The sequence below is a fragment of the Bacillus rossius genome, chromosome 11 (genome assembly GCF_032445375.1).
Source record: "Bacillus rossius redtenbacheri isolate Brsri chromosome 11, Brsri_v3, whole genome shotgun sequence".
Classification (NCBI taxonomy): domain Eukaryota; kingdom Metazoa; phylum Arthropoda; class Insecta; order Phasmatodea; family Bacillidae; genus Bacillus; species Bacillus rossius.
The window spans coordinates 44,269,991-44,283,995 of record NC_086338.1 but is presented as its reverse complement, the minus strand read 5'-3'; positions in this window follow the sequence as shown (position 1 = coordinate 44,283,995).

The window sequence follows — 14,005 nt, the reverse complement described above, 5'->3', positions numbered from 1 at the left end:
GAAATCAACGCTTGTGAGCTGGTGTGAGATTATCATGATAGTTGTAGTCACGGCGCTTAGAGACCAGATGGAGCCTGTTAGTAAATCTGTGGTTGCAACTAGGTACAGAAAATCTGGGAGACATGATTTAAGCCTTGACATGCCCAAAATTGGGATTTAATAGTTCAAAATTAGAATTATAGCAAAAAAGATGGGGAAAAAAATCCAAGTATTTTTGTATTATTTGAACGAGTGACCAGTTCACCATATTGTACAAGAAGCGCCAGAGCAACAGAAGACTGTTTTGATATGTGACGTAGTCCAAAGTATGATAAATACATTCAATTTGAGGCAATCACGATTTATATATTTTTATTTTTAATATTGGGTTTCGTTAAATCAAGATGCTTGATTTTATTGATTGTCTGAAGTTAACGGTGAATGGATGATACAAATATTTTCCCCTGCGAAGTCATTGGCGTTTAAGTATTTAATTGATTTCTGGGAATGACTAGAACTGTAATAATTCCTTCAGACACTATATAACTGTTTTCGAAAACCAGTTTATAAGTAATTTTAATGCATAATCTCTGCAATGATGAAGGCAAATATTACTATGGCATAAATTATGTTGATACCAATACGATCATGTTTGTTACATTAACCATCATAAATGGCAGGGAGAGATGACAATAGGGAATTGGTTAGCAGCAGTGAGTGCAATGTGTCATAATGTTCGAAGCCTATACGCTCTAATCATGCAGGCTGTTAACCATGCAGGAGAAGCCAGTCATGGTTGCGAATGGCGCCATGACTTAACTCCCCGCACTGACTATTCTAGACTAAAACTAGATATGTTGGGGCCCGTCGGATGGCGGCCCTATTTATACGTCCTGGGCAAGCATCCACCAGTTTCCAGAAGCTTCCCGAGGCGCGCGGAACCGAAATGAGGGGCGGGGGGGCGGGGAGGGCGGGGTTTCTCCTCATTTCCCCTTCAAACACGAAGATGGCCGGGCGGCTCCGAAGATAGCCGAGGCTTACCCCCTCTCCCCTTCCCCCTGCCAATACTCCTCTCTGTAGGGCGGGTTGCGTTCTCCGGCGCGCTCAGGCGCACGGCACATGACGACGATACGTACGGAGACACAAGAGTGTCTTTTCTCCTCTTAAGCCAAGACGTGTTACTCGCATCGACTGATGATTCTAAAGCAACTTGGTGCGAGGAGAGAGGACGCCTTTAGCTCGCTCCGGTCTGCGGTGAAGCTCGACGGGTCTGACCTTTGAATATATATACTGTTATAGAAGTCGCGAGTGGATAGGATTTACTCTACGTTTTTCAGAAGCGTATGGTGAGCAGCTTGGGAACTTCACCGCTGCAGTGCGCTGTCGTAACGCCCTGTATCGTCTTAGTTGTTATTTACACGTTAGAGCGCAGCGCTGTCGCCTGCTGTCATACCCCGCACCCCTCATCCATCATTCACTGCAGCTCAACGTCGTTCAACGGGAGGGCGAAGCGGTGTTTGAAGAGTTCGACACTTGTCCGCTAGGGACCACCACAAGTCGATGCCCCTAGAGATGGTGGCGATTGTGGCGGAGAATTAACCAACTACCTGAAAACCGTATTAGAAATTTTAACCTGGGCTGGCGACTTCTATACAGTATATATATTCAAAGGTTTGACTGAGGAGTCGACCCTGCTCTTTGACCCGGGACGGAGTCTCGTCACGTGGTCCCCGGCTGCACACCGCGCCGCAGTGAGCGACTCGCAGGTGGGTACGTGCCCGGGAGGGAGAGGGCTCACACCTCGGCCACTCAGGCACTTTCTGCCGGCTCGGGGAGACGAGCCGCGTGAATAATGTATCTCCCGCACCTCCCGCGCACTTGCTTTCACACACGTGCGACAACCCGGGGCCCCGCTACCCCTTTTACCCCTGCGCGCTAATTTACTACGCTTTCCGACGCACGGCTACTGGATATTCATAGGCGCGCACAAAAGCGAGAGGCGCCTGGATAATGCGTGCGACAGCACCGGCACACGCTTGTATCGGCCTCGACGGCTTTCCTGTCACACTGTCAGATATTTGTCTCCAACTACATCTGACAACTAGCATGCGTTGCTATGCCTCTTTCAGTTTTTGACGTGACAACGTCTAATAAATCGATGAACGCCGGCTGCACGCACGAAAAAAGTGTCCCGTAACGCTTATTGTCCCGTTACGCTGTGTCCCGTTACGCTCATTGTACGCTTGCGCCGCATCTATCTCTCTTCCACTCGATTGGCCTATGCGTCCGAGGAGAAGAAAGACAGCGGCAGCACACAACTTACATCTACACGTGAACTGTTTCGTCGACTGGTTATAAAGTGAAGTGAAAAGTTAATGTGGTTTTCATTGATTATTACAACAACAATTTCGGCAATGAAGGTTAATTATTCTTGCATTTTAATAATCGCAATATAGGAGTTTACTGTGTCGCGGGTTGCGGAATTTGTTTGGTTTGGCCGGGGTTTAGGGCCAAACTTTACAATTTCAAGTATTTATTCTTTTATTATTAAAATAAAAATGATTCAGTTTTATTCATAAAGGTTTGCAATCATTTCATCAATGTTTTGTTATGACGTAACGTTAAACTATCGTCCGTAAACCGACTTTACAGACAACCAAATTTTTTTTTAATTTGTGTAATCCGATTTGTGTTTTGATTAAACATGCTGATTAATTTCACGATTTTTTTTGTGGTTGCATTTCAGTGCTTTATGGTGTAGTAACTTGCATTTGGTATTGTATGGTGCATTGATAAGCTTCCCGGTGTTATTTCGGCTTTACGGCATTTCACCATGTAATCTTGTTCCTAGTTATTTGCAAATATGTCTTTTCTTTTTTCGAACCAGCAAACTAGTCCGTTGGCTATGGGTAGGGACTGGAAAAAATCGCGGTTTCAATAGCCTTCAGGATAGACTGCATATTAACCTGTACACTTGGGCAAATAACGCCAGTTCTTTGGCTGCTGACTTGTGAGTCGTCTCAGCTGGTTTGTCTGTGATTTGATCCTTCTTTGGTTGAGGGTTTATAATTGGTTGAGATTCGTACAGATGAACAGTAAGCCAATAGCAAAATCATCTAAAAGGTATATTTATTTTACTTCTAGCTTATCGCCAAATGAATCCGCGAATTTTTCAGGTCTCTAGCTATGGGTCAAGCAGTACCGTGACGTACCAAATGGTATTCCAGCATTGGCAAACTGATGAAATCGGCGACAGGGAAATTCTTCAATTAAATCGTCCAGTGGAAGAAAAATCGAATGAAGTCAATTTTTTTCCCTGCGTTTCAGGTGGTGCAAAAACCTTTTTTCGTAAAAAAATATTACTTCGAACTAAATTCCCCCCTTTACTCTCTGTGTCACCTGCCGTTCGTAGCAAAGGGATTGGACTGCTTGAAAACCAAATATTTCAAACACGGTTTGTCAAATAGGCCTACCTAAATTTTTAAAATGGAAAAAAATTTCACTGTTCTACACACCCTGTCAAAAAATAAATCACTTTACACTCATTAACAGTTTGAAAATTAGTTTTCTTTTGCTGTGCGTAATAAAAGTTACTATAATACAATACTGTTACTTCGAAGAACGCGAAAAGGTTATCAAATAATTTATTTCTCTGCAGTGTAGCCTGGATTTCCATTCAATTGTCACCACACGCTGCATTCGGAGAATAATGTGCATTTCCTTATTTCCGTGGTGCAACAGAACAAACACCATCATCATCATAAAATAAACTAATAACTAAATATACATTAAAAACTCAAATGGATAGATCCTTCTTTTTTTTTTTTTTTTTTAGCAAAAACCACATAGTTCATCAATATAAGTTTGTTTTTATTACATATATTTTTTTATTATTGAGCTAAAAATAGTTTGAATTAAAACAGTTTATATTTTAATTTTTTTTAAATATTTATATATTATTGAATATTTGTCTGTTTGTTCGAGTAGGCTATCGCGCAAAAACTACTGGGCTGATTTTGATGAAACTTTTGTGTTTAAAAACTTAATATTAGACTTAAAAACTGGTGTTTATTTCATCCCGCTACGATGTAGGAAGCCGTTGATATAAGAAATAAACCACATTTTTTCATAACCAGGTGCAACCAATATACGTAAACTGATTCCCATTTATACCATCACCCACTTCTACCAATGTTAGTATGTAACCTAAGAAACACAACCTAATTTATTTATTCTATCAAAATCAATAACAATTTCACGATTGATGATAACTTTTCTATTACATGGTATGATAAGTAAAGAAAATAACTGTGTGATTATTTGCATGGGGTGACACACTAGTTTTACTTATTTTGTATCTTCCCTAGGTGCCGTATGCTGAAACGGAGACTTTCAACAATAAACGAAACTTATAAACGACCTGTTGGCATCTCACTGAAAACTTCGGTACGAGGCTTGAAATGGAAATTATGAAGGATTTTTTTTTTTTGCGTGAAACGTATCAACCGAAGATGTGCACCTGTAACGAGGCTATTTGACATGGCCGGATACTGTTATTTAATTTTTAACCGCAGATAGCACTATCGGTTATCGTCGAAATGACATATCTTAAAATATCTGATCCCTTTGGCGAACTCAATGATTTATACTTTCTTCTTTCAAACGAACTGTTGCTAAGCAATGCATACGGACTGATATACTTTAATGGGTAGAATAACAATTACCATAACAGTGGTTGTGGTTTAAAATAATGTTTTTATTTATTTATTACAGATTAAATTATGCATTATAAATAATATGAACATGATTTAAGTAAGACTAACCATTACTGGTGGTACATTTAAGAGTTTATTATATTGTAACATTTTTAATAATTTTTTACTATCCAGTTTAATCAAAAAAAGTCCTTGTTTATTTTCTTGTGTTACCATAGTGACTTTCACCTTTGTTTCTATACCTTGCTTTTCGCTCACTGGCCACAAAAATATTGCAACCGCAGTGCGCATCCCAGAGAAATTTATTACTTTCACTCTCCGCTATCTGATCAGGAGGGTGTGGGTGTGGGGGAGGGGGGATTTACGGTCGTGTATGAGCTCTGCAGAACATTTCTCACGCAACAACTTCGGTCGCACGTGTAAATGCTAATGCATCGCCTCGTATGTGAAAATGTCATTCCCCCTTCATTCGAATGCGATGCACTGTTATATATACATTTTTTAATTTTTTTTTTTTTCGTACTTCCAAAAACAACTTTGGTAAGCTGTCTCGCGCAGGAGGTGGGAGGTGGAGTGAATCATCGGTGGTTAAGCAGGTCACGTGTGTGTTTAGTTCCTCCCTCCCCTCTACTCCCCCCCCCCAACAATTCCCCTCCCTCTCCTACATTCCCCCTCCTCCTCCAACATTCCCCTCCCTCCTCCCCCTCCTACATTCCCCCCTCCCACCACCTTCGCCCCTTCCCAACCTTCGACGACGTATTAGTTGTTGCCGCGCGCGAGATGTAATTGACGACCGAGCAAGGATTGAGAGAGAGAGAGAGAGAGAAAGAGAGAGATAACGAATTTAGTGTTGCTTGACGGAGGTCGAACGTGTTGGGTTGTTAGGGATAGGAGGGGGATGAGGCTGGGATGATGTATGACAGCCCCCCCCCCCCTCCGCGTGTGTGCCGAGGTACGTGATTGGCTGTAGGGGTTATCTTCCAGCCCCCCTCCCTCGTCTCGGACAAGAGTCGACACTGCAGGGACCCCCTTCCGGCTTGATCGCGGGAGGTAATCGATAGACATCTTCGCCTCGCAAACACCCGCCCGCCGACTCAGCGCTGGCGTCGCGTACGGCGGGTCGGCGAACTAGAACGCTGCCGCTTGCGGGTCGGGGAAACACAAGATGGGGAAGCCTAAGATGTACATCAAGTTCTGTCCCTGCCCGAACACGCCCGAATATTCACCTTCGGCCAACCTCGGGTTTATTTATATATATTTACTAGCTGCAGTACCCGGCTTTGCCCGGGCTGAACACCGGGTGATATATTGTCCGCGAGTTACAGCAAAATGGATAGCGATATGTCCAGTGTGGTGGACATTAAGAAATGACACATAATTACTGTTTGTGTATCTGTGACCTATGGTTTTCTGTTTACCCATGGCGATCGGTTGAAAGGTTTAGAAGTTGATGCGCTACAGCGCCATCTAGCGGCGAGTTACAAAAAAAATTGTTAGCATAAAAACCTTCTCCATGATTAAAACACTTCGATGTGCCAACTTTCATGGCGATCGGTCAAACGGTGTAAGAGTTTATCGACGACATACATGCCAACATCCAATTTATATATATTCTTATATTTCGAAATTTTGGGGCTTTCACTTTTGCGGAAAGTGGATGTTCAGGACCTCGAATGGTTTGGAACACTCCATCTCGAAAGAATAGATATTTGAAATTCCTGAAATTGTCGAAATTTTGGGGCTTTGTTCCCAGAGGGGGGCGGGGGGTTCGAGGACCCTGAATGGCTCGAAAACACTTAAAATCGAAAGAGATAGATTTTTCAAATTTTTTAAACTTTCGAAATTTTGGGGCTTTAACCACCTGGGGGGGGGGGGGGGGGGGGGGGTGTGTTGACGTTGAGACCCCGAATGGCTCGGAAACACTCCAAATCGAAAGAGATATAAAAGAATGTAAGAATGCAGGCATTTACTGTACTCCTATCTACCATAATAACAATATTGACAAATAGAAAGCTTATTACCTACCTATTAATAATTATCTAAATAAATTAATAAATAACTCTATTTTTAAGAATTTACGTACATACCTAATATTAAACTTCAAACTATACACACCAAAAAAAAAAAAACTAAGGAAGTTTGTGAAACTATATTTATTTGTCATAATGTTTAAAACATTTGTAGGATTTCTTTATATGTAAAACTGTGGTGGCAATATTCCGCTTATCCAAAGGGGTATAGAAATTAATAGAGACATCACTCCCTGTACACACCACAAATCTTTGAATTAAGTATAAAAAAAACATAGTCCAAAATGAAACAAAAAGTATAAATAACAACTAATTTGACAAAAAAATTATACAACTGGAATGGCAATGTTAAAATCCGCCTGAAATTTAATAGAAGTAGGTAGGTAAGAATATATATATATATATATATATATAAGAAATTAAATGAAATCAAAACATACATAAATAAAATTATGTCACACTCAACCAAACATAATGTTTAATATGAAATAAAGGAAGATGGCAATTACACGTAACTATTCTAATTAATAAAAAAAATCAACTTTCCTGAAATAGTTAAACTCAAATTTTTCAACAATATATTACATAATTGATAAATATTTCTGGTCTTCGGTCTCAGCAGCCCTAAGACTCTTGACGCTCAACAGATAAATTACAAACACTAAACCAAACTCCTTGCAAATAAGTAGGTAATGTAAAAAAAATAACAATATTGACAAATAGAAAATATTAGTAGGCCCTACCTACCTATGAATTATGTACCTACATAATATTAAACTTGAAACTATCCACACAATAAAAACCTAAGAATGTTAGTGAAACTAATTTTTTTTTATTTGTCATAATACCTAAAATACGTATGTTTCCAAAATGAAACAAATTATATATAATGACCAATTTGACAAAAAAAAAAATTGTACAACTCTAATGACATTGAAAACATACACGTGAAATTTAAAATAATTATGAGTGCCCTAGGTAGGGAGGAAAAATATATATAGAAGAAATTAAATTTAAAAAATGGGTGCGTGTACTTAGGTACGCGCATGTGAAGTTATACTTCTTTGACATCATTAAAAAATAGTTTTTAATTGCATGCAAAAATATTGCGTGGAGTCCCTCCGCGTGGAAGAAGTGAAACTTCGTAATGTGGAAATGAAAATAGGAAGGGGTAGAAATTGATTTTTAGTGAAATCATATTGTATCAAATCAAACTAAAAAAATAAAGGAAATAAATTTGTAACGATTCATAGATTGATCTTCAGAGAGAGAGAGAGAGAGAGAGAGAGAGTAAGTGAGAGAGAGGACACCTATTCAATGTCTATAAAACTAACTTTTTTATGAGAGCAGATATTCATGAAATATATCATGAAATCATTCAACGAACAAACCTGTTTATTTAATTAAGCGGACGGGTTCGCCCCAAGGAGAAAATAACGCGGTGAGACCTCGTGGACATAGAGAAATGACACACTCACTATTTATGTGTCTATGAAACATGATTTTTTCTGCAATTTAAATTGTAATATACAAAAACGGTATTGAAAATTGAAACAAATATGGCGACACTACAAACTGTCAAGAGCTTTTGTTTTCTTACTCTCTACTTAGTTCCTTACAATAGCAAAACGTAACGTAATGGCTTGAAAGCTATTGCTCGGCAGACATAGAGGAATGACACTAACAGTTTGTATATCTATGACACACATTACATTTTTTAGTTCTTTCTTAACTCAGAATCGAGATAAAATATCCAATTGTGAATCTAAACCATCCTCGAATCCCTGTGAACTCACACAAAAAATTTCATCAAAATCGGTCCAGCCGTCTAGGAGAAGTTCAGTGATATACACACGCACACAAGAAATATATATATAAAGATTTATATTTCTCTGTTTATTTTAGTGTACCTATACTAACCTAACTAACCGTCCATAGTGTTTTAAAGTGTTTTAATGTAGCTAACCTAACCGACCACTTTTAATATTTGAATTCATTTTTCCTGCGCAAAAATAAAAACACATCCCGAGGTTGGCCGAAGGTGAATATTCGGACGTGTTCGGGCAGGGACAGAACTTGATGTACATCTTAGGCTTCTCGGGGAAACACAAGATACACACCAATCCATTCCGTGACCGCGTTCGTGCATGTTCTGTTTTTTTTTTCTTTCCTCTCCTCCTACCCTTTCTGTTCAATCTAAAAATCAACACGTCGAGGATTTAAATTTTAAATTACATTTATAGGCTGTTTGGTTGGAAGTTTTTATGCAGATTCGTTAAAACTTTGTTAATTATGAAGGAAAGCCACATTTATGGAATTTTAAAAATAAACATTCCAAAATGTTAGTAGTTCGCCATTTTATGTTTTGGTGTAAATACTTCGTGATGTCATGAAACTGGTTAGTTAGGTTAACACTTTTAATACTATGGACGGTTGTTAGGATAGCTAAATTAAAAATACTTTTGAATAGTGGATATCTTTTTTTAGGTTAGGTTAGCTACATTAAAAGTACTTTTAAAATACCTATATAAGATATGTTCAACTCGATGTAATCAATTGCCCGTATTTTTAATAGTATTATTAATGTAGCTTACCTAACCTGACCAACCGTTCACACGATTTAGCAGTATTTTTAATGTAGCTAACTTAACCTAATTTATACGTATTTGTAATGCACCTCGACAATTCTGCTCCATCTCCGTAACTGAAGTCTATGAAAGACGATCGCAACATCTTTTCCGCGCGTTTTTAATTCCAATGATATGTGGTTCCGAAGTTGCACGTGAGCAAACGGGGAATTTCGGTGAAGTTTTGAACTGTTGGGGCCTCGAGCTGGTGTGAGTGAGCCTTAAGGCTCTCTAACTGTGGCCCATCACAGCACGGGAAGTCTACGATTCACTCATCCTTCTGGACATACCCGAATACTCACGTTGGCAAGCCTTCTTTCAACAGACGAGAGAGCCAAACGTCCGATCGTGCATCTTCGGGGGAAGGGGGGGGGGGGGGGGGGGCGGGGCGGAGGTTTGTTCATTGAAAATAAATATATATACAAATCATGATAACTAATGGTCAATTAGATTAGGTTAGCTACATTATAAATACTTTAAAACATTGTGGACGGTTGATTTGGTTAGGATAGCTACATTAAAGATTCTGTGAAATCATGTAAACGGTTTCCTAGCCCTGGATAGCTACATATCAAAAAGTTATTTGTAAAGCAAACATAAAATGATTTTACAGTATTTTTAATGTAGCTATACTTACCTAATATAACCAACCATCCACAATGTTTTAAAGTATTTATAATTACTTCTTGCTAATTTTAAGAATGGCATCTTACAAGTTAAACCCGCGCATTTGGAGAATAAATGCCCGCGAATTTACCCCCCCCCCCCCCCAAAAAAAAATAAAAAATAAATACACCTGTTGTGGTACGGAAAAATAAAAAGCGAGCATGAACTTCGGGGAACTTCAGGTTTGGCTCTCTCGTCTGTGAAAATAAGGCTTGCCAACGTGAGTATTCGGGTATGTCCAGAAGGACGAGTGAATCGTAGGCTTCCCATCACAGCACAGGACGGGTTCGAGTCGAGCTGACTCTCCGCACGCAGGGCGCAGCACGGCGCGCAGCGGCAGTAGGTACCTGGCGTGGGCGCCGTGCGAGCTGACTCTCCGCACGCAGGGCGCAGCACGGCGCGCAGCGGCAGTAGGTACCTGGCGTGGGCGCCGTGCGAGCTGACTCTCCGCACGCAGGGCGCAGCACGGCGCGCAGCGGCAGTAGGTACCTGGCGTGGGCACCGCGCGAGCTGACTCTCCGCACGCAGGGCGCAGCACGGCGCGCAGCGGCAGTAGGTACCTGGCGTGGGCGCCGCGCGAGCTGACTCTCCGCACGCAGGGCGCAGCACGGCGCGCAGCGGCAGTAGGTACCTGGCGTGGGCGCCGCGCGAGCTGACTCTCCGCACGCAGGGCGCAGCACGGCGCGCAGCGGCAGTAGGTACCTGGCGTGGGCGCCGCGCGAGCTGACTCTCCGCACGCAGGGCGCAGCACGGCGCGCAGCGGCAGTAGGTACCTGGCGTGGGCGCCGCGCGAGCTGACTCTCCGCACGCAGGGCGCAGCACGGCGCGCAGCGGCAGTAGGTACCTGGCGTGGGCACCGCGCGAGCTGACTCTCCGCACGCAGGGCGCAGCACGGCGCGCAGCGGCAGTAGGTACCTGGCGTGGGCGCCGCGCGAGCTGACTCTCCGCACGCAGGGCGCAGCACGGCGCGCAGCGGCAGTAGGTACCTGGCGTGGGCTCCGTGCAAGCTGACTCTCCGCACGCAGGGCGCAGCACGGCGCGCAGCGGCAGTAGGTACCTGGCGTGGGCACCGCGCGAGCTGACTCTCCGCACGCAGGGCGCAGCACGGCGCGCAGTGGCAGTAGGTACCTGGCGTGGGCACCGCGCGAGCTGACTCTCCGCACGCAGGGCGCAGCACGGCGCGCGGCGGCAGTACCTGGCGTGGGCGCCGCGCGAGCTGACTCTCCGCACGCAGGGCGCAGCACGGCGCGCAGTGGCAGTAGGTACCTGGCGTGGGCGCCGCGCGAGCTGACTCTCCGCACGCAGGGCGCAGCACGGCGCGCGGCGGCAGTACCTGGCGTGGGCGCCGCGCGAGCTGACTCTCCGCACGCAGGGCGCAGCACGGCGCGCAGTGGCAGTAGGTACCTGGCGTGGGCGCCGCGCGAGCTGACTCTCCGCACGCAGGGCGCAGCACGGCGCGCAGCCGCAGTAGGTACCTTGCGTGAGCCGCGCGAGCTGACTCTCCGCACGCAGGGCGCAGCACGGCGCGCGGCGGCAGTACCTGGCGTGGGCGCCGCGCGAGCTGACTCTCCGCACGCAGGGCGCAGCACGGCGCGCAGTGGCAGTAGGTACCTGGCATGGGCGCCGTGCGAGCTGACTCTCCGCACGCAGGGCGCAGCACGGCTCGCAGTGGCAGTACCTGGCGAGGGCGCCGTGCGAGCTGACTCTCCACACGCAGGGCGCAGCACGGCGCGCGGCGGCAGTACCTGGCGTGGGCGCCGCGCGAGCTGACTCTCCGCACGCAGGGCGCAGCACGGCGCGCGGCGGCAGTACCTGGCGTGGGCGCCGCGCGAGCTGACTCTCCGCACGCAGGGCGCAGCACGGCGCGCGGCGGCAGTACCTGGCGTGGGTGCCGCGCGAGCTGACTCTCCGCACGCAGGGCGCAGCACGGCGCGCAGTGTCAGTACCTGGCGTGGGCGCCGCGCGAGCTGACTGGAGGATTATGGGAGTCCACTCCTGGTGGCAGGATCCGGCTACCCTCCGCCAATCGGAAACGCGTTTAGCCCAGATGATTAATTCCCATTCTTCGTGTGCCATTAGCGTCTGCCGATAATTTATCGAGTTTATGCGCCGGCTGGGATTTTAAAGAAGCGCGCGTTGGGAGACAGAGTGTTCCGGGAATACGCACTTCCCCTTCTCGCTTCTCGCCGGCCATGCAACCAATAATCCTCTCTCCCGGTGTAAGCTTATAATCCACTCACGTCGAGCTGACACATCAGTGTGAGCTTGTCTGTAGCAGAGAGCGGTTGTTTTTTTATTTCACTCGTGTGGATTTACCAACGCTCTTATTTTAATGCCAGTAGGTCACCACCGCCGCAAGAAGGCAGGGAGTTTCCGTTAAGAATGTTAAAACTGAGCCTTATAATTAGAGACCCGGAAAATTTGCGGGTTCATTTCGTGTTATGCTAAAATTCAAATAATTATACCTTAGTGCTGCTTCTGTTATTGGTTCACTGTTATCTGGAGGACAGAGGGCCAATTAGAGACCCTCACTCATAGAAGTGTCGAATCACGGGCCACCCAGTCGAGACGACTCACAAGTCAGCAGCCAATGAACAGTTGGCATTTTCCCGAGTGTGTAGAGGATATTGGAGTCTATCCTGGAGGTCATTGAACCCGCGAATTTTCCGGGTATCTACTTATAATGTAACGCAAAGTACAGAGCCCAGGGGTAAGAAAGTTATGAAAAATATATGATCTTACGTTTGAGGTTATGCAAAGAGACTTGAGCGGTAAGAGTAATTGATTTTTAAGCTTTCTTTGTTTGTTATATATACTTACCTACTGGAAACTGGAACAAATATTTCTAAAACTACACTTTTTAAATTTTACGGTGAATGTACGGAATTTTAACGACGAATATAAATCACTTAAATTAAGGAATTTTTCTGAGTTGAATATAATTTTATCTTCTTGGAAATTACGTTCGATACCGAATATAAAGTTCTGTGTTCTGTATTAAAAAGCTTATGGCTCGGAATTACCCACCATGTTAATTTCTTTTTTAAATTTTTTATCCATAACTATTATATAAGTGCTATTTCTAAAATTTCAACGTGGTGCCTTCTTTACATTAGTTGTGCTGTCACTGATATTTTTTAACAGATATTCACTAAGTGTAATATGAATCGACAGTGATCTCGAACCGATACTGCGCGAGTAGACATGGCCGACATATTCACGTTTTTATGCACGTTAATTTAATCATAGGTAAATATTAGGATATTATTTACAAAAATGTTATATCATATAAAACACTTATCCTCTTCACACGCAAAATAACCCAATTTTTTTAAGAGTTTGAAATGTTTATTTTATTTTAATATATTGCTAGTCTTTTTTTCGCCATTGTTATTTCCATATTAAATACGTGCGAATTTTTTGAAAGTAAAAACCTACTCATGTTACTGTTTGCTTCGTTTTTTAATATCTTTTAAAATATCAACTATGTGTTTTTTTTTAGTCGTAATTAAAATTCAAAAATTGAGGCACTACCTACCCGTATTGGGGGTTAAATTGGAGAAAAATGTCAACCAATTTTTGTACTATGAAGATTCGTTTCGGAGTTTTAATATATACCTAAAAATATTAACCAATATTTTGACCTAATTTTCTTCGGAATAGCTTAACTATAGTTGTTTGTAAAAGCAGACTAGAACAGCTGATAAACAAATGTCCGTCATAATGGTATGTGAAAATAAGATAAAAATTGGGGGGGGGGGGGGCGGGACGGCCTCACGTCTGACGGCTAATGTTCCATCTGTAGCCTTTCCTGATCTCTGGGTGTGTAGCTGGCCATTTGCGAGTCTCTTTCTTTTGGCATACTCTTTGCGCGTCTCGACGAGACAGGACAACCGAGACACCTGCTCTGTCTCCACATGTAAGAGGGAGAAAGAACTACGGCTAAAGGTCATGTCTCACCTGTGTTTTCGTACCATGTGCGTCTCTG